Below are 18,911 nucleotides of genomic sequence, written 5' to 3'. Positions count from 1 at the left end.
CCCAGTTTCTTCTAAACTCCCACCTCAGTTCTTCAGCTTGCCGGTATTTCCGCTATTTACCATTTGTATTGCAGTGGCAACTAGAGGCCCCAATCTGGGATCAGGGCCCGATAGTACTGGCTGAAATCCGCACCCAGCCCGTGTGGGTCTATACTCCAAATTCCATTGCTTCTGGCTGCATTTGATTTCGTAGCTTCATCTCCAGTTTAGCCTACACCAAACCACAGAAGAACAAACACTAACTACCCTTCCCCTCCCCCCTCCACCCACCCACCCAGGAGCACTAGCTTCTATTTATGGGTACCCGGGGGAGAAAACATATTTGTTTAAGGGTTTTCTGTAATTTCCTTGGGTTTGACCACAGCCTCTGAGGTTAACCACAGCCAGCTATTGTGGCTGAAGACATCCTTCTCCATTGTTCTGGGCTAGGTGGCTCTGCCTTGTTTTCTTGGAAGGTGGAAAGATTGTTTGTCATTTCTGGCTCGCTGTTCAACAGAGACAGGGTGGCCAGCGAGGCAGGGGAAAGAGCTGCTCGTTCTTTTTTAGGACTGCGGGTTTCTGAGAAAGACCAGTGTCACTGACCGACTCGGGTCAAGCCGGGGTTGCTTAGATGGCATTCACACCACCAAGAGGCTGTGTCCGGCTTTCCCTTTGATTAGGATTCCCTGAAGGGTTTTCTGGAGATATTTTAACAATCCCCAGTTCTGGCCTCTTCCACTGGGTCGGGAGGAAAGTTCTTTCTCCTGAGAAAAGGAGGAAAGGGACACCCCCGGCCCCAGCCGTTCTTGGAGGAACTGCCCCCTGACCTTGTGCTACTGTAACTCGGAGCCTGTCCGACGCTGCCAAAGAGCAATCCGCTTTCTGGCTGCCAGTTCGGCTCCCTGGTGGGAGGCTGCAGCCATTCCTTGGCCACACGGAGACAAAGTCTTCCCAGCTCGGCCCTGTAAGAATCTAAGGCTGGAAACTTACCTCATCGTCATGGGTTATTTTCATCTCTGGTGAATGCAGGCCGGAGCCAAAGACTTGGAGACTGATTCATGCCTGGGATGACTTCACTGGAGCTATACAAAGAATTAAATGACAGTGGCCGTGTGATCGACTGACCTGAGCATTAGGAGACCTGGGTTCTAGTCCTGGCCCTGCCATGAGGCCTTGGGCAAGCCTACGTGCCTCTGTTTCTCCTCCCATCCTTTGTCTATTTAGACTGAGCTGTTTGAGGGGTGGATTGTCTCTCACTAGGTGCCTGGCACATGGGGGCCTTTCAGGTGCTACTGCACTATAAATAACAATACATCTGGCTCCTGGGGCCAAATCCTCAGCTGGTGTAAATGCGTGCAATGCCATCAATTTCACTGCCCTTTCACACTGGCTGAAGTCTGGCCCATGAGGATGAACTCATCGGTTGAAGAAATGGACGGGGGGAAATAAGCACTTTTTTGTATTGATGGTAAAGTCAAGTGGGCAGGGACCATCTTTTACTCTCTCTGTGCAGTACCTAGCACAACTGGGCCTGGAGCCACCGGGTGCAACTGCAACATAGTGGTAAGCAAGGTGAGAGAGTTACTTCCAGGCATCAGATTGCTCCGGTTTGCCCAGGAAAACGAGATGAGCAAATAAGATGGAGCTCTTGGGAGGGGAGAGACGGCCATTGGGTTGGGTGGGGACTGGGAATATGCCCTTTTACTGAGGAGCAGGTATAACCCAGCCATTGCAGAAAGAGGGCTGTCAGTTTCAGTGACATGTTAATTCCCTGGGCTCCTGGGAGCTCAGCGGGAGGCACGGACTGTATGGAACCTGGAGATTAAGTTATTAATGATGTATTGTTAGTGTTGATACCACCCAAAATTGTGCTAGTTGCTTTACAGAGCAAGAAGGGGTTCGTTTTTACCCTTGTTGCATTCTCCTAACAATCTCCTCTTTGAGTCCTAACTCTGCAAGGTAAATCCTCACTGTTCTTAGAACGAAAAGAGAAATGGTGCATCAACGAGGAAGCATCGTGTGCTCCTGACAGAGGCTGGCTCCTCAGCTGGCATGGACAGGCAATGCTCCACCAAACCCAGAGCTGCATGACTTACGCTGGCTGAGGAACTGGCCCAGAAAGTCTCCAGAAAAAAAAATCAGTCATTCCTTCCCAGCTGAAGTTGCCAAAGTGATGGTAAAAACACTGTAGTGGAATACAAAGGCTTTCACTGCTAGCTCATGGGTAGTTGAATTTGAGCCTAGGTACAGCAGGGACCAAAGCCCAGGACCCTCTGAGGGCTGCCTGTGAAAAAGCGTTTGTTGGTTTTCCACATCATACACAACAGGCACCCAGAGCCAGATTTTCAAACAAGTTTGGCTTGTATTTAGGCATCAAAATGACTGGCCCGATTTCCAAACTCACACAGATTCCACAGTCAGGGGCAGCAACATCAAACTCTAAAATAGCTCAGCGGATTGGGAACACATTGGGTGCTGAGCATTTGATAATCAGCATCTAAGCATTTGGGCCCTACTAATAGAGCTGGGCAGGAGATGGTTTGCCAGTCCCATGAAAAATGTCCCATCCTGCATTGGGATGAAACTTAGACGTTTCAATATTTCTGAGAGCGAGTGAGCACACATCCATAATAGCCCAGGTGGGGGCAGGAGACATGGAAGAACCGCTTCAGGTCCCTCCTCTGCCTGATGCAGACCAGAGACTTGAACGTGGGTCTCCTCCATCCCTACTGAGTACACCAACCTCCAGGATATTGGCTATTCTGTTGACAAATTCACAACCAACTCTGCTAGGTAGCTCCATTGCTAGTCGTCTCAGCAGGGGAGGCCAAAGCTACCCTGAGGATTAAAAGGGGAGTTGACTAAGAAAATGTCGAGCACCCCAGGGACGAGAAGCATGGATAATTTGGCACCTCTGGGCCCACCCGACAGGATAAATGGAAACCCTGAAGAACAGCCAAGAGCTCAGAATATACATCACACAAGAAACAGCCAGAAAAGAAGGGCCATCTGTAATTTAAATTGACTTGGTCTCTCCCTGTCTTCCCCACTGTTGATGTGTGCTACCCCTGGGAAGCAGGGCAGATTCATGCCGATCATTCAAACCACTGCACAATGCTGCTAAATAAAAGATGGATACTAAAGCAAAGCCGATGAGTCACCCCTCTCGGTTTTCAAGACTCATCAGTCCTGGCTGTGCAACAGGCTGTTGACATCCCATTGGGAAATGAATGTTAGCAACAACAGCCTCTTGTCTCTGCCTCAAGCACCCTTGACCTCGCTTTGAGATCTAGAAGTGGCCTATAGGACATATGAAGTCAATTACCTTCCACTAATATTGCCTTTCAAGGGCCTCATTCCATCAGATGGGGTTTTTTTCCCCCTCTTCCGTGGAGCTTCCGACTGTCATTCAAGAAAAATCCAGTGCAAAAAGTCCATGTTGATAGCCTGGGCTCCGACTAATGATAGCAAAGCAGCTAATTACCTGTGGAAACACAGCTACTGGCCAGAACTACTTCAGACGAGGGAAACAAAAAATAAAACAAAAAAGGACAGGTATCACAGTGGGTTAAGCACACACACCTGGCTTGGGGCACAAATGAATACAAGGTGTGCTGGGCTTCATCTTAGTCTTCACATGGTTGCTTTCCTTTCCATGCATGCCCAAGACTGGAATAACACAGGGTGTTGCAAATCTGGGAGGGGGACAAGGCTGGTATAGCAGGGCTTGCAGCAGGTTGGGATGTGATGAATCATTATCAGTTGGTGAGGATCCAGGATGGAGTGCGGTAGGTGAGAATAAGGGTGCATTGGCAGAGATGGGGAGAAGGAGGCGTAGGGTTGGACTATCTGGGCTTTTGGAGATCTGGACACAGGCTCATGAGCAGGGCTCTTGACTGCACTATCCCTGAGTCTGAAGGTCTCTATACTTAGGAAATGGAGCTGTGATTGCAGCATGGGCTGGCATAATCTAGCTAGCATGGCTGAAAAAGCAGAGAAGACACAGCAGCACAGAACCCTGGCTACCTACTCTCATTGCTAGTCCATGCCAAGGTCCAGGCTGCCACATCTTCACAGCTATTTTTAGATATGCTACCCAGAGCTAGTGCAGGCATGCCAACCGGTGTTGCTGTCACACCTCTGACTGAAGTGTAGCTCTATCCTCAGTGTTCTCAATCCCTTTGTTTCGTGATCCCTACTGTCCCTTGCAAATCTTTGAAGATAAATATTTGGGGGGGGGGGGAATTTAGTGCTGAGCAGTCCTGAAGTCTAGAGGCTCAATTCTGCTCTCGCCTACGTGAATCTTAACCCAGCAGAGCTTCATTGACCTTTGTGGAGTTACTCCAGGCCAAGCGAGAGGGAGATCAGGCCCCAAGGCTCTTGGTCTAGTCACATGCTCACGACCAGTACATGGGCAGTCTGACCTACTGGTCACAGCATAAGCTGGGAGCCAGGAGGCAGGACAGGTCGGATACCAGGAGATCAGAGTCCAAGACAGGGCAGACCAAAAGTCACATGAGAGGAGGCCGGCTCAGGAGACCAGAGTCAGACAGTAGGAGCAGGTAGTGCAGGGGAAACGCAGTTGCACTGATAAACCTCCTGTTCCTCTGCTTGTTTTAATTGGAAGCAGGGAACCAATTGGGACCCCCCCCCAAGAGTTCTGCCAATCAGATCCCAGGACTGGCATCCTCTGTTAGTGTTGATTAGAACTTACGGGTACCTAAGAGCCCTCTGGACCAGGGTTTGAGACCTGCAGTCCCTGATATGCACACAGCAGTGGCACAAGCTCCTCCTACACAGTTTGCATGCCAGACGAGTGGCAAAGTCATGCCCCAGCTCTGTGGGCAGAAGGGCGGCTGTTACCGGTCAGAAACAAGTGCCGTTGGCAGAGCTGAGCATTTCCCCCACCTTGCAGGATATCTGTTGCCAGCCTTTGGAACCCCTGACTTCCCAACATGCCATTTCCACACCAGCGGTGCCAGAAACAGTCACCCCCTCCCAGCCTTTCCGAAGAGCCAGTTATTCCTGTGTCGCCCGCCCTGCTTCCATTCTCGCAGAAAGGGGAAAAGAAAAAAATCTTGTGTGAACTGACAATGACCCGTTAGAAATATGTTGCATTAAAACTTTCCCATAGAGTGCTGGAAATTTGTTCCTTATTAAAGGGGGGGGCAGCGTAACCAGTTCAAAGGAGAAGCTGGAGCAGAGAAGAATTTTGTGGCTACTAGTGTGGTGTATTTTTTTCCATTCACCCCCACACACCACACACCCCAGCTCCTTCACAGCTGCCCTGAATCGAATGATTCCTGTCCAGTGCAAAGAGGAGGAAAATCTCCGATTTGTGGGAACGGCTGGCCCGTGAATGGGAATGAAGAGAGGAGTTTGGACTTTCCCATGCTTCTCGCTCTAAACTCTATTTTTACAATTGCCGTTTAGCACACAGGGAAAATAATTAAATCCGTGTTAAAAGAAAGCTCAAGCGTCATCGCTCGTGTGTTTGGGGAGGGTGGTTATTATTACTGTTTGTTATTTATTATTTGTCACGGATGTGCGTCTAGGAATGCCAGCCGGGGACTAAGGCCCCATTGTGCCACGCGCTGTACAAACACAACAAAAAAGACAGGCCCTGCCCCCAAAGAGTTTTCAATCGAAGGAGTTGTTGTCGATGGCGTTTGTTGTTATCTAGATAAGACGGCGCAGGGTGTATAGAGAGCAGGGAGTAGTGGGCGCAAACACCCTAACTCGTTTGAAGACGGATTATATCACAGGATTTCTTGTGATAGCAGGGGAGCAGACACGGTGAGCCAGATATCCCCTCTAGTCCCTGTGATGAGGGAAGTGCAAAGGCGCCCCTACGGGCAACCCTTATAAGAAAAACCATTGCAGCAATTGTCCTACATGCTGAACTCTCACTGTGGTGAGAGACTGCAAGTAACTGGAGTTCGTTAGTGCTTGGAACTTGCTTTAGTGTGTGGCAAGTACCTGGCATGTGGCGGGCACCACTGCCGATAAACAATAATAATGGTCCTAGGCCGTGTTTTGTACCATTGCTGTGGAAGGTTACTTACAGGGCCGGCCCTAGACCAAATGGCACCCCAGTCGAGGAGCATCTTGGGGCCCCCCTTCCCCCTTTGTTAAACTTTTGAATACCTTGTTTTTATTGCATTTCTAGCCCATTTCACGACTTTGATGCACAAGTGCACTTCCACAATTACACAATAAAACAAGGTTCACACTATCACAGCCGGGCTCCCCCTTCTCTTCACTTCGTTCTTATATCCCATGGACTGACTGGCGAAGCACAAGACCGATGTGTCACTTAAATATCACTTAAGAACTGAGGTCTAGATCCTGAAGCGACTACCACCTCTGAGTAAGGGCATGTTTCCCCAGGCCCTGAGGCCGGACAGAGGGAGTTGAAAGCTCGTCCCTGGTTTCCAGGTGGGAGGTGAGAGCAGGGAGGGAGTGCAGATTTCTTCCCTCGCCGCCCTGGCTGGCCCATTGGGGCAGGGGGGCTCAAGGTTCTGCCCACTCCTCAGCCATATATGTATGCGGGGGGAGCTGCTCTCCCTTGCTACGCCAATCTGCTGTAGGACCTCAGATGAGTCACTTCCCCTCTGAATCCCCTCCTTCCCTGTGTCTGTCCAGTCTATTTAGATTGTAAGTTCTTGGGGCAGGGACTGTCTCTTACCGTGTGTTTGTACTGGAGCCAGTGCATGGGGCCCCGAGCTCAACTGGGGCCCTACCATAATACAAACAGTCTCACATGATATTCTTATCAATAAACTAGGCAAATACAACTTAGATGGGGCTACTATAAGGTGGGTGCATAACTGGCTGGATAACCGTACTCAGAGAGTAGTTATTAATGGTTCCCAATCCTGCTGGAAAGGTATAACAAGTGGGGTTCCGCAGGGGTCTGTTTTGGGACTGGCTCTGTTCAATATCTTCATCAATGACTTAGATACTGGCATAGAAAGTACGCTTATTAAATTTGCAGACGATACCAAACTGGAAGGGATTGCAACTGCTTTGGAGGATAGGGTCATAATTCAAAATGATCTGGACAAATTGGAGAAATGGTCTGAGGTAAACCGGATGAAGTTTAATAAAGACAAATGCAACGTGCTCCACTTAGGAAGGAACAATCAGTTTCACACATACAGAATGGGAAGAGACTGTCTAGGAAGGAGTACGGCAGAAAGGGATCTAGGGGTTATAGTGGACCACAAGCTAAATATGAGTCAACAGTGTGATGCTGTTGCAAAAAAAGCAAACGTGATTCTAGGATGCATTAACAGGTGTGCTGTGAGCAAGACACGAGAAGTCATTCTTCCGCTCTACTCTGCGCTGGTTAGGCCTCAGCTGGAGTATTGTGTCCAGTTCTGGGCACCGCATTTCAAGAAAGATGTGGAGAAATTGGAGAGGGTCCAGAGAAGAGCAACAAGAATGATTAAAGGTCTAGAGAACATGACCTATGAAGGAAGGCTGAAAGAATTGGGTTTGTTTAGTTTGGAAAAGAGAAGACGGAGAGGGGACATGATGGCAGTTTTCAGGTATCTAAAATGCGTGTCATGAGGAGGAGGGAGAAAACTTGTTCACCTTAGCCTCTAAGGATAGAACAAGAAGCAATGGGCTTAAACTGCAGCAAGGGAGGTTTAGGTTGGACATTAGGAAAAAGTTCCTAACTGTCAGGGTGGTTAAATACTGGAATAAATTGCCTAGGGAGGTTGTGGAATCTCCATCTCTGGAGATATCTAAGAGTAGGTTAGATAAATGTCTATCAGGGATGCTCTAGACAGTATTTGGTCCTGCCATGAGGGCAGGAGTCTGGACTCGATGACCTCTCGAGGTCCCTTCCAGTCCTAGAATCTATGAATAATAATAAAAATAATTACATGGAGAGAGAGCTACACATTGGTGAGGCAAAGTGTGTGAGACGCTGGCAGGACCACTGACCATGCTCTACCCTGTTCTCTGGCTACAGAGAAGGGCAGGACTGTTGGCTGAGTATCTTTCACCAGTGCTAAATGCACAGCCACAGCTTTTTAAATAAATGGTTAAAAACTAAAGGCTCCAGAAGAAAATAAAGAATTCCTGTAGTCCCTGAAATGTTTGAGTAGTATGAACTGACGCCCGTCCCACACACGGCCCAATGAGCCCTCAGCTGGATGGTTTTCAGGTTAGATCATTGGTCCAAACCGAGAGGCATTTGAGGTTATTACAGTTGGGTGCCAGCAGATTTGTGCAAATCAGAGCCATCACAGCAGGCTCATTACACAACCAGCTTTACTGGCTTCCTCCTTGTAGTGACCCAGAGAATGTCTCACACTGATTGGTCATGCTGGGCAACGACTGTCAGCGAGGCCCCAATCCAGCAAATTATTTTGGCATGACTTCACGCAGGTGAGCGATCTCCCTGAAGTCCAGAGAACTAGTCTCCTTGTGCTTCAGTACCTATCTATGGGACTTACCAGGGGTGAGCTGCAGCGGGTTCGCACGGGTTCGCGGGAACCCGTTGTTAAATTTAGGAGCCATTTTAGAACCGCTTGTTAAGGGCTGCTAAATTTAACAAAAGTTCCCGCCCACTCCTCTCCTGCTCCGCCCCCTTCTCCTCCCCCTCCCCTGCTTCCCGCGAATCAGATGTTCGCGGGAAGCCTGAACAAGCAGCATGGAGGCAGCCAGCAGGTAAGCTGGGGCGCAGAGGGGGAGGGGAGGTGCAGCTGGCTCAGCTCCCTCCAGCCCAGCGCCGGCCCGGGGAGTCGGGCCCCACGGCTGCCGCCGAGAGGCCGGGCCCCGGTGCCGGCCCGGCCCGGGGAGTCGGGCCGAGCGGCCCAGCGAGTCGGGCCCTGGTGCCGGCCCGGCCCGGGGAGTCGGGCCGAGCGGCCCGGCGAGTCGGGCCCCGGTGCCGGCCCGGCCCGGGGAGTCGGGCCGAGCGGCCCGGCGAGTCGGGCCCCGGTGCCGACCCGGCCCGGGGAGTCGGGCCCCGGTGCCGACCCGGCCCGGCGAGTCGGGCCCCGGTGCCGACCCGGCCCGGCGAGTCGGGCCCCGTGGCTGGGCCCCGGTGCCGGCCCGGCCCGGGGAGTCGGGCCCCGCGGCGCCGGTCGTGGTCCTGGCAGAGTGGACCCGGTCCCCAGGCAGTGTGGTAAGGGGGCAGGGAGGGGGTGGGTTGTGGGGGGGTGGATAGGGGTCAGGGCAGTCAGAGGGCAGGGAACAGGGGGATTGAATGGGGGCAAGGGTCCTGGGGAGCAGTCAGGAAAGAGCAGGGTTGGATGAGGTGGTGGGGGCACTCAGGGACAGAGAGAAGGGGTAGTTGTATGGGGTAGGGGTTCTGGGGGGCCATTGAGAATGAGAGGAGGGGTTGGGTGGGGCGGCAAGGGGCAGTCAGGGGACAGGGAAGGGGGGGATGGGTCAGGAGTCTCGGAGTGTGTGTGTTAAGGAACATGAGGGGTTGGATGGGGCACGACCCCCCCCACGGAGGGGGGGGAAGGAGGGAACCCGTTGTTAAAATTTTGGAGGGAGGAGGGAACCCGTTGTTAAAAATTTGGCAGCTCATCACTGGGACTTACCACCACCATTGTCTCTTCCACATAAGATACACGGGCAACAGCAAATTCTCCAGTGGACTTCATGGAATCTCAGGCTCTTCTCCCTTTTAAGAGGGTACAAGCTGCGCTTGTGGTTGATTTGGTAGGTAGGGGTTGCATTTGGGGGGATGAAGAGGACAGGCAGAAGAGGGGATCTCGATGTTGTGACCGCCTTTCTTGTGACGGTGGAAAAGTTCTGCCAAAGGGGAGAGTTTGGAGCATTCCCCAAAGATGGCCAGGCTCTGGTTCCCCCAATCTCCTCTAGAGGTTGATTCTGGAGCTGGGTCCTCTTGAAAGAAAATATTTTGCCCCCAAATCTCACTTGCTCTATCCCCGGCTTGGCAATCTAAGGAGCACAGCCATCACAGCACATCATAGACTGAAACTCAGCCTTTAATGTAGTTGGGGCTTGATCCATTGATTGCTTTGACGCTTGCAAACAAGGCCTTAACCTGGCATCGGAAGCTGACTGGGGGCCAGTGGAGGCATTTGAGCATGAGCCTAATATGCTCTCAGCGGCTTAGATCATAGAGGAAATACCCAGCCACAATTTGTACCAGCTAAACTTAGTACATTATCTTCCTTGGAGTCATCATTAGGCATATAATATATGGAGATATACCTATCTCGTAGAACTGGAAGAGACCCTGAAAGGTCATCAAGTCCAGCCCCCTGCCTTCACTAGCAGGACCAAGTACTGATTTTTTGCCCCAGATCCCCAAATGGCCCCCTCAAGGATTGAGCTCACAACCCTGGGTTTAGCAGGCCAATGCTCAAACCACTGAGCTATCCCTCCCCCTGCATATACAGCTGTGTAGGGCCCCCAAAAATTTGGGGCACCATTGGGACCATAGATGCCAACTTCTCATCTTGCCAAGAAGTGCTCGACCCCGGCCCTGCCCCCACTCCACCCCTTCCCCCAATGCGCCTCTTCCTGCCCCAGCGTCACCCCCGCCTCCTCTCCAAAGCGCGCTCCATCCCTGCTCCTGCCCCGCCCTCCCGGAGCTTGAACGCTGCAAATCAGCTGTTTGTTGCGCTCCAGAAGCGCTGGGAGGGAGGGGGAGGAGTTGGTAAGCACACAGCGTCTACATCTATCACCAGGACAGCAGATAAGAGCAGGTTGGCTCCTGCACACCCAGCATGTGCTGCAGTCTCCTTACTAGGCAGAAGGCGGGGCCGTATTCACAGAGCCAAATACGCCAGCAAAGGGGCACCAATTGCGCCGGCATAGGGGCACCCGTAGAGGAGCAGTAAAGGGGTACCAGTATTCACAGAGCCGAATGCGCCGGCATAGAGGCACCAGTTTAATAACACTGGACGGCCCTGATCTTCATGTTCAGCTTCAGATGCGGTGAGTTCCAGTGATCCAGCCTGGAAGTGACAAATGCTGGAATCACTGTGGCCAGGTCCTTGTCCAGGAGGAAGGGGCAGAGCTCCCTAGCAAGCTGGAGGAGAAAGAAGGCATTTGTTACATACCAACGCTACCTGGTCATCCAAGCTTAGTGCGGAGTCGGACAGGACTCGGATGCTTTGCCCTACTTTAATTAATGGGGGCTGTGCACCTTCCGTGGACAAAAGGGGCAGAGTCCTGGGTAATTCATCAAGGTGTATCCCCCTTCCAACCAGCATCGCTTCAGTCTTGCCGGGCTGAGTCCAAGCCAGCTGCTCTTCATCCAGGAGCTGATCTCTCGAAGGCATCCTGAGATCTTAGTAGTGGTGGTGGCTACATCTGTGGAGAATGAGATAGACCTGGAGCATGAGGAGCACATTGTGGAATTCAGTCCTTTTGGAACTGAAAAGGAAACATTTTTAACCACTTGCTTGGACAGCTGTTTGGAAAGAGACCCAGGTGAATGGACGAGTGGCCTGTCTTTTTTTAAGCTAGAAGAGCAATTGGCCCATGTGTTGTATGGCTGTGTTCTCCAGGGATGGTTGGTCCAAGTCACACTATAGTTTTCAATAGTGTCATGGTGATTTTGGACCAATACAGCAGGATGCTTGCAAGAGGGTAGTAAGAAATGATTCCTCCAGGAAAATGTGCTTTCCGCTGGGCCCTGTCACCATACCTCAGAATCTGTCTCTGCCAGTACCAGGCTAGCATGGCATGGAAGGATGGTCTTGTGGTTATGGGCTGGGCCTGACTCTCAGGTAGGTGGAGTTCAGAGCCTTGCTCTACCACTGACTTCCTTGGGCAGAACCCACCCAGCTGGCAGGGTGCTGAGCTCTTCTGAAACTTTTGGTCCCTGAAGTGAGTGCTGAGCTCTTGCGTAAATCTGGCCCTGACTGTGGGAGCGGAGGCCATTTTAAAATCTAGCCCCAGAGCTCTCTGTGCTGCAGCCCCCTGGGTGTAAAATGGGGGTTTGCCTGTCTTATCTATTTAGATTGGAAGGTCTTTGCAGCAGGGACGGGGGTCTCGCTACGTGTACCTTCAGCCACTACCGCTGTGGGAGCCTGACCTTGGTGGGGTCCACTGGGCACTGCTCCCCTACCCATAATAAACAGTAATACTCAGCCAAACACTGCCAGGGGATTTTGAATGAGCATAAGTGGTCCAGACCTTGCTGTTTTTATGTCTCACTCAAAAGGCAGTGGCTGCAGCAGCAGAGCGCCCCCTCCCCCTGTACTGGTGGTGCACTCACTCCAAGAGAAGAGTGAGCCACCATTTCATGCAGCACCCAGAGGTCTCCCATTTGAGCACTGATCCAGCCCAAACCAGCTTATTTTATGAGCCCTAACCAAACCACAGCTCATGGTTGCTTCTTCCCCCACCCACCGAGATGGGGATGGGGAGCGAAGGTGGAGGAAGCGTGGGCCAGGGGAGAGTCCTGGTTTGACAGGGAGTTTTTAAAATAACAATAAAAACAAAGGGGCCAGATTCTCGATCATCCATCACTCCACTGAGTTTAACAGAGCTGCGCTGATTTACACCAGTGGAGGAGTTGGCTCCCACACGGTTTCCAATGATTTGGCCCCATTGAATTAAATATGTTGTCATCCTATGTCACTGCATGGTCTTCTTCTTGCTGCCCTCCACTTCCCTGCCCACTGCCGTTTGTCAGCTTGGCCTCATCTAGACTTGAGAAAAGATGTGTTTGGACATGCGTTTGCGAGCACGTGTCCCAGTCCCAACACAGACGAGACACATTGTAGCTTTAACAAATTGTAGTTTGCGTCCTCCCCTGTCTCTATCACCTCAAACATAGGCTGCTTGTCTTCCCTTCAAGGCCTGCCACAGTCATTCTGTACCCTCTCTCCCATCTCATATCAAGATGTCAACTCCTGCTTCCAACTGGCCTGTGATACCGCCTCCATTGCCCCCTTGTTGAATTTTCAAACAGCACCGTCTTGTGCTTTCTCCCCTGCTGCCCCTCCTGCCTGGGAGGCGCTCCCGGTGACCATCCATAAAACGGCCCCATTATCCATCTTCAAATCCCTCCTCAAAACTCCATTGCCAGGATACCGACAAAAAAAAAAATGACCGTGGTTAGGCTACCAGTGTGCAGAGACCCCTGCCTCTCACCAATATTGTCACATTGTTTCCTCGTACTCTGCTGCTTGTATCCAACTGTTGTCTTGTCTAAGGGCTTGTCTACACATTGCATTAGTCCACACGAGAGGGGGGTAAGTTCTAGTCCGCACCAGCGTGTTCACACGCTAACTGGTGCATTAATGTAGTCCCATTTCAAACAGTACAACGTTAACCAGCACTAGGGAACTCTGAGTGGGTGTCAGAAGCACTCACACAGGCCCGACACACTGGTGTGGACTCAAATTTACACCCCCACTGGTGTGGACTAACACACCATGTAAACCAGTGGCTCTCAATCTTTCTAGATGACTGTACCCCTTTCAGGAGTCTGATTTGTGTTGCGTACCCCCAACTTTCACCTCACTTAAAAATGACTTCCTTACAAAATCAGACATAAAGAACCAAAGTGTCGCAGCCACACTAGTACTGAAAAATTGCTGACTTTCTCATTTTTACCATATAATTATAAAATAAATCAACTGGAATATAAATATTGTACTTACATTTTGGTGTATAGTCTATAGAGCAGTATAAACAAGTCATTGTCTGTATGAAATTTTAGTTTGTACTGACTTAGCTAGTGCTTTTTATGTAGCTGGTGGTAAAACTAAGCAAACATCTAGATGAGTTGATGTACCCCTGGAAGACCTCTGCGTACTCCTAGGGGTACAGGTACCCTGGTTGAGAACCACAGCTGGAGACAAGCCCTCATACTTCAACTGTAAGCTTTTTGGGGGAAGGACTGTCTTTTTGTTTTGTGCTTGTACAGTGCCTAACACAACGGGGGCTTAGTCCATGACAGGCACTTTTGTAATACAAGTAATAACAACTCCTCATGTTAGCCGGTAAAGGAAAAACCTAGTGGAGAGAACAACTCCACTTTTATGGCTGGATGTGAGAGGGTTCCTGGAACTTCTGCAAAAGGAATCCTGAAACTTTTTCCTGTTAAACACAGGGTTGTAGTGTGGAGAACCCCTGAAATTTCATTGTAAGCTCTTCAGGCAAGGGGCCATGTCTACCTATGTATTTATATTGTGCCTAGCACAACAGGCCATCTTGACAGAGTCCTTCCATGATAGATGTTAATACTATTCATGATTATAATACAGTCTGAGTGGTAGAAGGACCTCACTTCTGAGCTGTTCCCAGAGCCTGGATCCAATGGAATATTTGAAAGAGAAGAACGTGTGTTGGCAGCATTGTTCCATCCATGTCTCAGGGGTAGCACTGAGACCATATTTCCACCCCACTGCAGACATAGATGGCTGCAGGGATTTTCTCATAAACAAAGTGCTGGCGGCTAAGTCACCCTCCTCATTTTGCTTCTGCGCCTTCTCTTCCTCTGGGAACGTTGGGGACTGTGTTTGCTTCAGGGTACCTCAATAGCATTAGGATGTTGTCAAGCTGGAGATGAGTCAAAGCAGGACAGAGGGGATGATTAAGTGGCTGGAAGGATTGACTTATGAGGGAAAAAACGAAGGAAATAAATATGTATAGCTTGGCTAGATGACAACAAAGGGGGCTAGGACAACTGTCTGTGGTTACTTGAGGGGTGTAAATACCCAGGAGGGAGAGGATTTGTTTAGGTTAGTCCAATGGGGGAATATCCAGGAATCACAAGCCGAAATTAAGAAATGGAAAATGTAGGCTGAATATCAGGGGAAACATTCCGAACACTGAGATCTACCATAGCAGGCGGTGGAAAGCTCTCCCCCAGGGAAGCATGGAAGCTTCGTTAGTCAGGACTTTTCAAACTGGATTGAAGAATAGTTTGCAGAGAACAATCCAACACTGACAGAAGGGATAGACACTGGCAGGGGTTTCTCTGGGAGGACCCCATGGCTTTGGGGTTTATTCCCCATCTTAGTCCCAAATAGCCCATCTCTGAGGACCTTCAGGGCATCTGAAAATGGGGGAATGGGAAGGAACAGCAGTTGTAAGGGGGTGGGGGTTGTTCTGGGGGATGAGAGGGATCTGTGGTGGGTTATCATCAATTGTTGCATTTAGGATCTATTTTTAAGTTATGTCAAGGGTACCTAGAGAATATGGTGAGGTGCCTCTTTCAGCATTATTTTAAATCTGAATTAAATAATTACACAGATCATCTTTCCTGGGTGAGTTCCCCGGCTTGTGCTATGCAGGAGGTCAGACAATCATAAGGGTCCCGTCTGGTCTTGAAAGTTTATGCACTAGATCTCTTCAACCTCCAAACTATTAGAAGGGACTGGCGGAAAAGTAAAACACACATTGACACAATGAAAACTAGAAGCAAAAATCTTTTAGGTTCCCTCTAGTCATCTCTGAGCCTGGACAAATACACGGGTAACCTCAAGTGTTTCCTTATCATCCTTGAATAGGGTAGGAGTATCCAGGCAGACACATTTTGCTGCTTCGTACAGAGCTTATAATGTCCTGACAGTATATCATGCTCTTTCTTCTCTCCTTTGGCAGGTACATACTCACAGCACATCCTCAGTGCTTCTGGCAGCATTGGGATAAAAGGAGTTCACCCATGAAACTTGGAAACATCTCCTGGTGATATACCTGCTCTCTCCAATTTACTCCTCAAAGACTGAGAAGGATGAAGGTGACTCAAGACATGGTAAAGGGTTTGTGGTCAATGATTGGCATATTCTGTCTTCCCCCCATCTCTCTGCACAGATCTCCCTCCCTCCCTCCAGGTGACTCCAGCAAAACAAACTTCCAGCTGATGACCAGTGCAAGACAAAGCACCTGTTTATAACTACATCTCATAGACTCATAGACGATAAGGCCAGAAGGGACCATCATGATCATCCAGTCTGATCCCCTGCACATCGCAGACCACAGAAATTCCCCTTGCACATATCTGCAATTCTGCATGGCTATGTAAGTGCTGTTAGTATTTTTGCTATACCTGAAAGACTGTATCAATGGTGATGCCAATCCACTCACTTATAGTATAAAATTAGTATGGAAAATCACCTACTAAGTCACGCAGTCCACTTCCATGCCCCACAGGCCAGCCCGGGATTGTTCCCTACAGTACGTCCTCCAGTTCTCTGTCCAGTTCAATGTGAAATTATTCAAGCAATGGAGCTTCAACTCTTCCCAGAGGTGAATTTCTCTCCTTCCTTAATTTGCAGATTTTAAGGCCAGAAGGTAAATCATTATGATCACCTCATCTGACTTCCTGCATAACACACACCTGAGAATTTCACTCAGTGCTTCCCGCATCGAGCCCATAACTTCTGAACTAGAATGATTTAAAGACTTCAAGTGATGAAGAACCCACTATCTCCCCATGTAAGTTGTTCCGACGGTTAATTACCCACACTGTTAAAAAATTGCACTTTATTCCTAGCCTAGAATTATCTGGCTTCAGCTTCCAGCCAATGTCTCCCCTTATGTCTTCGTCTGCTAAATTAAAGAGCTCACTACTATCAAAAATCTTCTCCCTGCGTAGGTACCTTGTAGTGGTCCGTCCATCTCAGGCTCAGCGGGAGGCCACTCTGATCACCGTCTGACTCCTTGAGTGGGGCAGAGCAATAAGGACTCTTTAGCCTAAGCTAAGGCAGACAGAAAACACAGTCTAGGGGCTTACAACCTTCTGTCTGGGGCAAGCCACAAACAAGGCACAGACCTTCTGGCCAAGGGTGAGCAGGCTGCCACCCCAGGTTTGGGGTTGGCAGCAGTAGGATAGGGGGACCCGGGCTCAACCTACTCCCTCGGGTTCCAGCACAGAGCCCTAACAGTGGCAGGGAATCCCGCCACTGAGTCAGTGGTGATCCTGCTGAAACACACTGACTCATATGGTGACAGTACAACCTGACTTGTGTCTGGTTCCCCTGGGCTACTTCCTACCCCAGTCCATTGGTGTGGCTCTGTAGCCTGCAGGTTCTCTGTCTCCTTCGGGTAAGTGGTGGATGGCAGTCCCTGCAGCTGTCCTCCACTCTCGGCCTCCTCCGGGGGCAGGGCGTCGCACAGCTCAGGCTCTGGTCTGGAGTTCTGCAGTGATCTAGAGACGTCTGCCTCCTTCGCTGGCTCTGGGCCAGCTGCGCTGAAGGGCCTGCCTCTTATACTTCCTGTCCCTCCCCTTGGTTTCCAGCATGGGGGGCAGAGCTGGCTTGGCTCTACCCTCACAGGGTGAGCCACTCCGCCTCACTACATACCTCCAGACCGTGATCGAGTCTTCTCTTAACCTTCTCTTGGATAAGCTAAATAGATTGAATTTGTTAAGTCTCTCATGAAAGGCAGGGCCTCCAGACCTCAAATTTGAATCTTGTAGGTGTTAGGCCTGAATAAAGATGTAGCACAAAACCAGTTGTGCCAACCTGACTGGAGTCAAGCATCTAGAGGTTTCTGGGTAATCTCAGAGTGGAAAATACTGAGAAGCAGCATTGTCTCACAAAGCCCTGGGAAACAGTGAGATCAGTGAAGGGGCTGGGACCAGCTGTGTTATATTGAGAAACAAACTGTCTGAGGAACTGATAAGACATACAAGCATCTCACAGTTCTGACTCTAACTCCTTGGTTTAGTGTTCGGTGTGTTTTAACTCCCTCGTGTGGAGGCCAAGAATTAATTAATAAAGGTTTGAAGGGATCTTAATGTATGTTAGCTAATTAGCAGAGGTTAAGCTGTTACCCTGTATCTGGTGCAGAGTGAATTGTGTGAAAAGTCGTTACGACCTTGTGAATTGCAGTCTTGTTTTCTGTTCTGGTATTGCAGACAAATAAGATAACGAATAGGCTTATGTATAAACAAATGCAAATGTTTACTTTTACTGTCTCCAGGTTTGCTAGCCACTGTCTGTTAAGAAGGTATAAAATTATTATGATTGTTTACTAATTGAGAGAGATCTGTCCAGGACAAGGGGCAACCCAGTTCCTGACACTCTCTCCCTCTTGTGTTCACTAGAGTATTATAATAAAGTATTTGTTTTTGCTGCACCCAAACATAAAAGCGAGAACTGAGTTTTTCTTCGACAATTTGGGGGCTCGTCCGGGATGGCAACGCCCACGGACACACAGACGGCTGCTACGGATCGTTCCCCTTCGAACCCCATGGCGCCACAATAGAGGTAAGAGACCTTTTGAAATCTCTATTGGGGTATCGGAGGAGGACTGTCTGTGGGGGACGTCTGTTTCTGTTGGGCTCACGCCATCTGAACTTTTTGACTGTGCAGCAGGATCAAATGCAGAGTGGTATTGGGGAGAGGCCCCAATAAGGTTAGTTATAGCAGTACTGGGAACTGCTGAGTTGGCCAACAGGTAATGCATAAGGTAATGCATTAGAATGCACCGGTGCTGAGGGGTTTTTACCGCCTCAAGAGGGGTTGTCATACCGCCTCATGGTATTGGTCCGGACCAGGTAACGATGCATCTTGGTTAAAAAAAGATAAAAAAAAAAAAAAAAAAAGAGAAAATTTTTTAAAAAGGTTAAAAAAGGGTTAAATAGAGGAAAAGAGGCCTTGGTGTGTGTGTGTGTGTGTGTATACCTGTGTGAGTGTTCGTTACTGGAAGACGCCCAGATTGCCCTGTGAAGCGATTGCTAATGATCAGGAGTAGTCTAACGCAAGCCCAGTAACTAGTGGATCTTTAGGAGATCCGACCCACGGTGGGCTGACTCAGCTTGGCATAGTCCGGCGAGGAAGCTGCCTGGGTCTAGGAGTGTGTGAACCCATCTTCCCTCCCTTTCCCTTCTGTGTGGGCTACTGACAATCTGATCGTCTCCCTGGAAGCAATTAGAGTATGTGGCTTTATCTCCCAGAGATTAGCCGACGCTCTTTGCTGAAAGGGGGTGTAAGAGGGTCATAGTCTTTCTTGTGAGTCTCTCCTGT

General features: G+C 49.8%; 1 long non-coding RNA gene across 1 annotated transcript in view; it reads left to right on the top strand.

Annotated features, from left to right (window-relative positions):
* LOC123371528 overlaps positions 1–17,228 on the top strand; it is a 29,530-nt gene extending 12,302 nt beyond the window's left edge. Inside the window, exons 2-3 of the long non-coding RNA XR_006579823.1 lie at positions 15,544–15,960; positions 16,218–17,228. This is a non-coding gene — a long non-coding RNA (uncharacterized LOC123371528). The remainder of the gene's footprint in view (positions 1–15,543; positions 15,961–16,217) is intronic.
* The last annotated feature ends 1,683 nt before the right edge of the window (positions 17,229–18,911 follow it).

Source organism: Mauremys mutica, chromosome 5, assembly GCF_020497125.1.
Source record: "Mauremys mutica isolate MM-2020 ecotype Southern chromosome 5, ASM2049712v1, whole genome shotgun sequence".
In the NCBI taxonomy this organism is placed as follows: Eukaryota; Metazoa; Chordata; order Testudines; family Geoemydidae; genus Mauremys; species Mauremys mutica.
This window is presented reverse-complemented; position numbering and strand designations above follow the sequence as displayed.